The following is a 9,318-nucleotide window of genomic DNA, read 5'->3' on the forward strand; positions in this document are numbered from 1 at the left end:
TTACTACTTTAGGCTGTTGTTTTGACTTTATCTGCCACAGACAGAGCAGGGAAATTCAGCTCATTAAGAATTGGAACGGTCAAGGCTCTCGAATTCATATTTTGATTCAACCACCATCAACTTGAAGCTATAATAAAGTGTGTTTAGCTATTAGTATGTAATGATATTGAAGGTTCCAAATGTATAGAGTCTTCACTGGAAAATCAATCTTCATAACTTCAGGGATTAGTACACATTACAAAATCATCTTCCTGCGAATAAGATTACGATTTTCAGGTATTCTATTTATTCTTTCTAGTCCATCTTGATAGCATATTATTCAAGCTTCAATTTTCCCTTGAAGTTCATCCAAATAGCTAAATACATATCAAATGCTAAAACCAAAAAGATAGTCTAACAAATAAAATTAAATACCCTGCCTTCTTCTCCAGCGATTATTGACTTGGATTCCCTGAGTTTTCAACCCCTAATTATCTGCATTTGATTTGTTATTCTTAGCAAAGATGTAGATTAATCATTTAGGAGAAAATATAGACCTCATCAAAATGAGCCTTTCCTTTGTCCTTTTCTTTTCTTTCATAGGTGACTTCACAAAAAGGATAAACAAAAAATACACATCAAAATCAGGGCATAATAACCCTGATTATTACCAATTCAAAGAGAGTGAATCTTAAACAAAAGCTGTATTGAAGTAATTTAACTATTGTGACAATGAATAGCCTCTAAGTTTGGCACATGATTATATGATCATCTCCAAGTTTTCAAACGTGTCGTTAGCACTTCACAAGCACGGAAAATTTCTACTAAAATAACACATTCAATATACAGTGTCGTAATTGAAGTCATACTGCACAATCAAGCAGTGTATACCGACTATAACTCATGCACGCATACAAATAAAATCTTAATAAACCTGAATTAAGTGCGCGGCGGCAATGGCGACTCGCAAAGTAAAGTTCTTCAACGCTCTCTCTTAGAAAACCCTTTTCCAAAAGCACATCCCTCAAAATCTCCTCCTCCCTGGCACCTCGCTATGAAACCTGATCAAAACGGTAAAACAAAATCAGCCAAATTGTCAAACTCGCATTTCATATCAAGAAAAAAACATCAATTTGATCAAATTTGAATAGGATATATCCCAAATTTAACTTAGAATAGAGGACGAAAGACAACAACAACAACGATGATGATTATGCATATAGAAGAACCTGGAATACTAGTATGTCGTAGCCTTAGCGCTTTACTCTTCATTTAGCGCTTAAAAAACCTTTTTCTCTCTCTTCATCCAACGGTAATATAACGGCTCTTTAAGCAAGTGCAACCACGCGCCACCCTCATGGAGGTGCCGGGAGGCCTTCATCCGGCGCGTCCAATGAAGGAAACGCTACCACCCGATGGGGCGGTTCAACACACAGTGGAAATTCAAGGTTTAAACTCTTATGCAAGCAAAATTACGGCTCCTTCTACATCAGTCCAAGCTCCAATTCGTCATGAAAGGGAACGAGTGATTGCAAAACAAACAGTACACAATGGTGTACATGCTATCATCTTTAAAGGTCCTAAGTACTACGGAATCATGGCGGAGGAATGCAGATACACCCTTGTGGGTCGATTACTCAAAGCCGGACCACAAATTGACAAAATAAGATCCCAATTTAAGGAATTGGTCACCACAAAAGGAATTACCAAAATTGGAGTTTTTGAAAACTTCAATGTCTTTATTGATTTAACAAATGAAGAAGCTTTCACTAAAATATGGTACAGAAGAGTGATGGAGATAGATGGTATGCAAATGTGGCTACAAAAATGGTCGCCAAAATTCAAGCCGGAGGAAGATCTTCCTTTTGCTCTAGCTTGGATCCTCTTACCAGGTTTGCCTTTCCATCTTCATACATGGCATTATTTGAAACAAATTGTGAAGTCCATTGGTACCCACCTTAACTCTAGATGCTGCTACAGTTGGTCGGACAAGACCTAGTATGGCCAAAATTAGAGTGGAATTAGATTTGAGGATGGAATATGGGATGGAATATGGAGATTCACCTCTGAAAGGTTTCTATCAAACGATTGAATATGAAGGGTTGCAAAATATTGCAATCACTGTAAGAAGTTGGGTCACAATATGAGTGAATGTATGGTTCTTGAAAGATTAAAGCATAGAAAGGATCCTAATAAACTTGGGATCAGTAGTGAGAACTCTACTGATAATGGTATTGATCTTACTGAGAAAAACAAGAACAATGATTTGGAGCAAGCTGTCAATGGTAACATAGAAGGGCAAAAGGCTATCAATAACAAAGAATAAGATCAGAAGGGGCCAGGTGATACAGAGAAAGAGGAGGATATTAATCATCAAGAGTTGATAAATAAGAATGGGACTCTTAGCAGTAGATTCAAATCCAAAAAGAAGAAGAAGGCTCCAAAGAAAACTCCAAAAAAGAAGAATAAAGTTATTTTTAAGACTGTGGCTCCTGCAGAAATAGCAAAGAGGAGAAAAAAGAGCAAAACCATCTCCTCTAAGGAACATGAGGTGAGTCAGAGGAACACTGATCAGAAGGAAGGTGCTAGAATAGATGAACACCAGACTAAAAACATATGGATGAAAAAGGGAAAGAGAAACAGCAAGCTGATATGAAGTCAAGTACTGCTAATAAGACTCCAACCAAGAATGATGATGTGTCACAAAATCCTGTATCAGGAAAAGAGAAATTTCAAGTTGACAATCCAACTCAGGAAGGTCAGAAGGATTTAACTCATGTAAGCGATACCCTAAGTAATGAAATGAACCTCAAGAACATTGATGACAAAGAGGATATTGAAAAAGGAGAAATTCACTCACCTAGCCTGCCTTCTGAGTTGAAGAATGCCAAGTCCATAGAGTTATATGTGGAACTTGATTGTGAAAGGAAAGATGTGGACAGCAACTCCATGGAATCCAAAACCAAAAACAGCACTGAGAACCAGCAAATTACAAAGAACACTGCTTTCACCTACAAAGACCAAAGAGGAAGAAGGATGACTAGAAACCATGGAAGAATGCAGACTCACTCTGAAGACTCTATTGAATGCAGATCAAGAAGAGGGGACAAACTTCAGGACACTGCTCAAAGTCATGGAAAAATTATTTCCACTGACACTACAGGCAGAAGCAAAACCAAGAAAAGAGGTAAATCAATAAAACAAAGATCAAAATCCTTGAAAAAGGGGATAGATCAAAGACAAAGTGCCCCACCCTTTCAATCCATGATTATGCAATTTTCTGGAACATTAGGGGGGGGGGGGGGGGGGGGGGTGTTAGGTTTAAGAAATATTACTACAGACTCAAAAATCTTGCACACATCAATAGAGTGGTTTTTGTTTCTATATATGAACCCTTTAGTGATAGGAGTAAGACAAATGGCTACATGAGATATTTTGGATTTCACCCTTGTTTGGCCAATGACAATGGTCAGATATGGTATTTTTGGAAAAATGCTGACTTTACAGAGCTTATTACTAATACTGATCAACAAATAACTCTCAAACTCAAGAACTCTGCCAATGACAATGGTAATTTTGTTACAGCTGTATATGCCAAATACACTCCAGGTGAGAGGAAAGAGCTATGGGATAGCATTGTGGATACCAGCAATAGTATCACTGGTCCATGGTGCATGGGTGGTGATTTTAATGTGATTATGGATCCACAAGAGAAGTTGGGAGGGCTTCCTCATAAAATGAGTAAGAGCATGGATTTCATAAACTGCATGGATTTTTGTGGACTCAGTGACATTGGTTTTACTGGACCAGAGTTCACTTGGTGTAACTACTGGGGACCTAGTAAAGGAGTCTGGATGAGATTAGATAGGATTTTAATAAATGATGAATGGGCACAAAAGTTCCAAAGCAACACTGTCAAACATCTGTCAAGAACTGCTTCTGACTACAGACCATTGCTTATCAAGTGCCATAATGATCAACAGAACCATATTAAATACTTCAAGTTCTTGAATTTTTGGGTTAAGCAACCAGACTTTCTTGAGATGGTTCAAGCATCCTGGAATGAAGAAGTTAGAGGCAATTTTATGTGGATACTACAAAGTAAATTGAAGAGGCTTAGAAGGATTCTAAGTCAATGGTCCAGACAGAGTATTGGGGATATTCAAATACAAGTTCAAGATTGAAAAGCTAAGATGGAAATCCTAGAAGAGTTAGACATAAGGAATAATACTAAGCAACGAAGGGAGGATCTCAACAAAGGGTATGCTGAATACACCGAGTGGTTGAATTGCAGGATTCAATGCTGAGACAAAAAAACTCAGTTACAATGGTTCAAAGATGGTGATAAGAACACCAAATATTTTCACAGAGTACTGAGAAAAAAAAAAGGTTGCAAATTCAAAGAATAAAAAAAAATCAGAGAAAGATGGGTTCAAGAAGATGATAATATTGCCAAAGCTGCTATCAAGTTTTACAAAAAACAGTTCAACCTTAATCATACAAAGCAGATAGTAAGATGCTGAATTGTATCCCTCAGGTCATTACAACAGAAAAGAATACTATGCTGACCAAACTGCCAGATGAAGAAGAAATCAAGAATGTTGTGTTCAGTATGAGTTGTGAGAGTTCTGCAGGGCCTGATGGATATAATGGTAAATTTTTTCAATCTTGCTGGTATTAAATATGATCTAATTGCTTTTGTAAACGATTTCTTTAAAGGTAGAAACTTGACGAAGTTTTATTCTCAGACATGTCTTGCATTAATTCCTAAAGTTGATTCCCCTTCAAACTTTGCTGATTTAAGACCTATTAGCCTAAGTAATTTCTCAAATAAAATAATTTCCAAAATCATGGCTAATAGGTTGAATTATTTACTAAACCATGTCATTTATGAGAATCAAAGTGGCTTTGTCTTTGGTAGGAGCATTACAGACAATGTGATGCTCACACAAGAGATAGTGCATGGTATCTCTAAAGATAACACTGGTGGCAATGTTGTTCTAAAGCTGGATATGGCCAAAACGTATGATAGGCTATCATGGACTTTTTTTAATCAAGGTTTGAAATAAATTTGGTTTCAGTAAGGAATGAATAGACTTTATTTGGAGAAGCATCTCTAATGTGTGGTATTCCATCATTATAAATGGCACTAGACATGGTTTTTTTACCTCTTCTCAAGGCCTCAAACAGGGAGACCCCCTATCCCCTTCTCTCTTTATTATAGCTGCTGAAGTTCTATCAAGGTCTCTAAATAATCTTTTGCACAATCCTAGCTTTATCCCCTTTTCAATACACAGAAATGGTCCTCAAATTACTCATCTTGCATATGCTGATGACATTGTCATTTTCAATAGTGGTAACTCTAGGTCCATTAAGCTCATCATGAAACAAATTAGGAAGTATGAAAGGATTTCTAAACAGATGGTTAATAAAGACAGAAGCAATTTTTTGATTGGTCCTAAAACTTGTGCATATAGAATTAATAGGCTGAGGGTATGTACTGGTTTTTTGGACAAAAAATTCCCTTTTACACACCTTTGTTGTCCTGTTTACATTGGTAAAAAGAGGATTTCTTATTTTGATGGCAAGGTTTCCAAAATCATAAAAAGATTAAATGCTCGGCAAGGAAACATGTTGTCTTGTGGTGGCAGACAGGTTCTAATCAAGAGTGTGATTCAATATTTGCCTATCTACATCCTCTCTGCCATAAATCCTCCTAAAGGAACCCTGGAACTCATGGAAAAACACATTGCTAATTTTTTCAGGGGTCATGCAAATGGTAAGAACAAATATCACTGGAGTTCTTGGGATAAACTTTGTTCCCCAAGAATGAAGCTGGGATTAACATTAGAAGCATGAAGGATATATCTGAGACTCTTACCATCAAGAGATGGTGATGGGCTGACTTCTTAAATGCAAAATATTGTCCAATAATGAATGCAGTTGGTAAGAAATGGATATCTGGCAATTCTCAGGACTGGAAATTCTTGTTGAAAGCCAAAGACAAACGTGAACAACATATACAATGAAATATTAACTCTGGTGAATGCAACTTCTGGTGGGACAATGGGACAAAAAAGGCGCCTACAAACATACTCAAGTTTTATCAATAGAAGCAATGCCAAAGCCAAAGTGAAGGATTTCATAAACCACAACAGATGAGATGCATAGAAGTTGTATAATACTCTCCCTGGCGAAATGGCATTATATATGTCACGACCCAACCCCGTAGGCCGTGACTAGTGCCCGAACTGGGCACCCGAACACACTCATCAAATCCGAATCACATACAGATAGCGTATACGGGCACAAATATCACACGCTGCCTCAAAGTATATCAAACTGTCTCAGACACATTTCAAACACAACCATATATGTACATATATATCAGAAGCCGACAAGGCTATCAAATGGCGTAACGGCCCAAAACATATACAAACGCACGCCGACAAGGCTGCCATGGCGAGTGGGATCATACAAACACACCTATACAAAAGTAGGCACAACCCACATATACGTCTACAGACCTCTAAACAGACCAACCGAATCATATGGCGGGACAGGGCCCCGCCGTACCCCTGAACAAGTACATACATATGTAGCGAACGAAGATATATACCAAAATGCAGGCTCCGGAATAAGAGGAGTACTCCAAACAGCAGAAGAGGGTGTCCTAAACGGCTGGATCACCAAACTGTGCGTCTGCACCTGCGGGCATGAAACGCAGCCCCCCGAAGAAAGGGGGTCAGTACGAAATATGTACTGAGTATGCAAAGCAGAAGATACATAAAACAAATCTGAGGCATAAACGAAATAGAAGTACAGAACATAAGTGCAAACCCAAAATATCAAAATGTTTACTCTCAAAATATAAGTCATGCATAGGGCACAGAGAATATGGTCGCCCGCCCGTCGATGGCGCCATAACACAGCATAACACCAGAAGGTTCAAATCTCCGTATCCCCGTCACACATCATAACACAGCATAACGCCATACACAGCATAACGCCAAATATAAGTGGAACCCGGCCCTCTAGCGAGTGGCTCGGTGAACCATCAACACAGCATAACACCGGAATATATCAAAGTGCGCACGACAACAGAACCGGCCCGGGATCCGGCGAAAGATATAACAGAACGCACGAGCAGAGTCGTGAGTAACCATATGCACAAAATCATTATCATGGACTCAAATATAAGTAAAATAACCATACTTGAAAATCGAAATAATAGTCATACCAAATTCTTTCAAAAGTCTTCCGAATCACATAAAGGAAAGTCGCGGGACCCACGGACGGGTATCGACCCGAGCCGGGCCCGCCTATGGAGAACATACTCATCATACGCCATACAAACTCCTACGAAGATATCAAAGCAATTCGAGCCTTTATGAGAAAGATACGGCGTCCGGAATTACGAAATTCTTTAAAACAAAACTTTTTGTGAAACATTTGGAAATCAGTTATTTCGAAGACATAAGGATTCATATTTCATCACATCAAACATACGAGTGCCAAGAAATATATAAGAGTCATAACGTACTCGGATTGCGAATTTAGAATTTCCTCGAGGCACGTGTTACAACCTATGTATGACTAAGGCATGCCAAAAGAAGGAAGGTTTGAGCTTTACATACCTTATTTGCCTTTTACGCCTATCCAAATTCAAGTCCCGTTTCCTCCAAAATCTACAATTGGTCACATTTACCAAATATTAATTATTAGGCTTTAGGAATTTAATCTCAATCCAATACTTGTCTACAAAAATTTGGGCAGCATTTTCTTTATACAACTCGCCTAACCCGAAACAAAATTTTAATAACATTGATGTACCCACGTTCTTCATTTTTTTTTTATTTTTCTTTTTTATTTTTTTATAGCATAGTTGTATATACGTTCAATGCATATGTTGTATATATATCCCTCCTAATTTATCTAATTGAGGAGCATGATCCCATTTATTAATTAAGTTCCCTCCTTTTGCATTAAGTGTTCTACACGTGTCCTGTGCATATATATTTTTAACGAATTGGCTGCTATGCATACTTATCACTTAAGAAATATGATATGCTTCATTAACTAACCACCACATATCTTGAATAATTACTCTCCACGTATAAAGCTCTAGTGAAGCTTAGTCAAAGTAAGTGACTCCATTAAGAAAGTGTTAGCGTTATAAATGCTTCCACCACAATTTCCAGCGATAAATTTTGTAATTCCCGTTTCACAATTTAATTATGACTTGGACGAATTTAAATATATCTAGTAAAGGAGAATTATTATCTACGTTCAACAGTGGTCTTTCAACACTTAATAACCATTATGCTTTCCAACATTCTACCATTTGTTTTTTGATATATTGCAATCTGTTTCATCACGTAGGAGTCAAACAATCTACTCCAACCCATAACATATTTATACAATTACTATGACTTAAACTCACGGCTTCCGATCACCGTCCCGTGAATTCTTAACAAATACATACCTTTTATTGCTCATACGAGCTCGTAGAAGGTCGCAGACTAAGGATCATACTTGGGTCACCTTCGTAAAAGCTTCCCCGATATTTTCTTCATTATAGAGTACGGTTCACCTTTCTTTGAAGCTCTTGAAGAAGAGGAGAGAAATCTTGGCTGCCAATAGCTAGAGCAAAAACGCTACACCCATCTTAATATTGAAGAAAATGTTTTTAGTGTCTCATGGAAGGTTGTCTGTATATGGCCTTGATGAGGCGGTGAACTCTCAAATAAAAAGGAACTTTTCTTACTTAGATACAAGGTTAACTCATTTCTACATTAATTACTTAATATGGTAGGTAACTCCTACTTAATATGGTAGGTAACTCCTTGTATATATCTGTAGACATAATCACGTGAAAACACATGACAAAAGTTAATGACATTGGAGAGTGTTCTTTTGTCCTTTCTACCACATGGCCAGTATTGATGTGGTTAGATATTATTTTAATACTTTATGAAATGCTCATAAATGGTTACTATAATTTGAAGTAGAATTTGACAGCAACTTATATTCTTGGAAAAAAATCATAATAAATTTACAACGTTAAAATAAAACACTTAGGCAAATAAATGTTTACCATACTTTGGAAGTGTATATATATTTTATCAAAACTGATTTTTTTTTCCAACTAATATCAAGAGTACGAATATTTTAATTCTCAAAACGGTAAAAGATACCTTTTGTTTTTATGAGAAAATAATTTCTATCTTTATTCAAATAAATTTTCAAATCTCGACGAAACTTATTTTCTTCGATTTGTTTAACCTCAAATCCTTACGGTACATGTGTACCATCACTTTAACCACCTATAAGCTTGGG

At 37.2% G+C, this 9,318-nt stretch overlaps 1 long non-coding RNA gene across 1 annotated transcript; it reads right to left on the reverse strand.

Annotated features, from left to right (window-relative positions):
- Positions 1-664: 664 nt before the first annotated feature.
- On the reverse strand, positions 665-9,111 carry LOC132631996 (uncharacterized). The gene is made up of 4 exons (XR_009579212.1): positions 8,465-9,111; positions 7,617-7,667; positions 2,840-2,990; positions 665-1,040 (listed from the first exon to the last, which is right to left on the reverse strand). It is a non-coding gene; the product is annotated as an uncharacterized LOC132631996 (long non-coding RNA).
- Positions 9,112-9,318: the final 207 nt, after the last annotated feature.

The sequence above is a fragment of the Lycium barbarum genome, chromosome 3, assembly GCF_019175385.1.
Source record: "Lycium barbarum isolate Lr01 chromosome 3, ASM1917538v2, whole genome shotgun sequence".
Taxonomy (NCBI): domain Eukaryota; kingdom Viridiplantae; phylum Streptophyta; class Magnoliopsida; order Solanales; family Solanaceae; genus Lycium; species Lycium barbarum.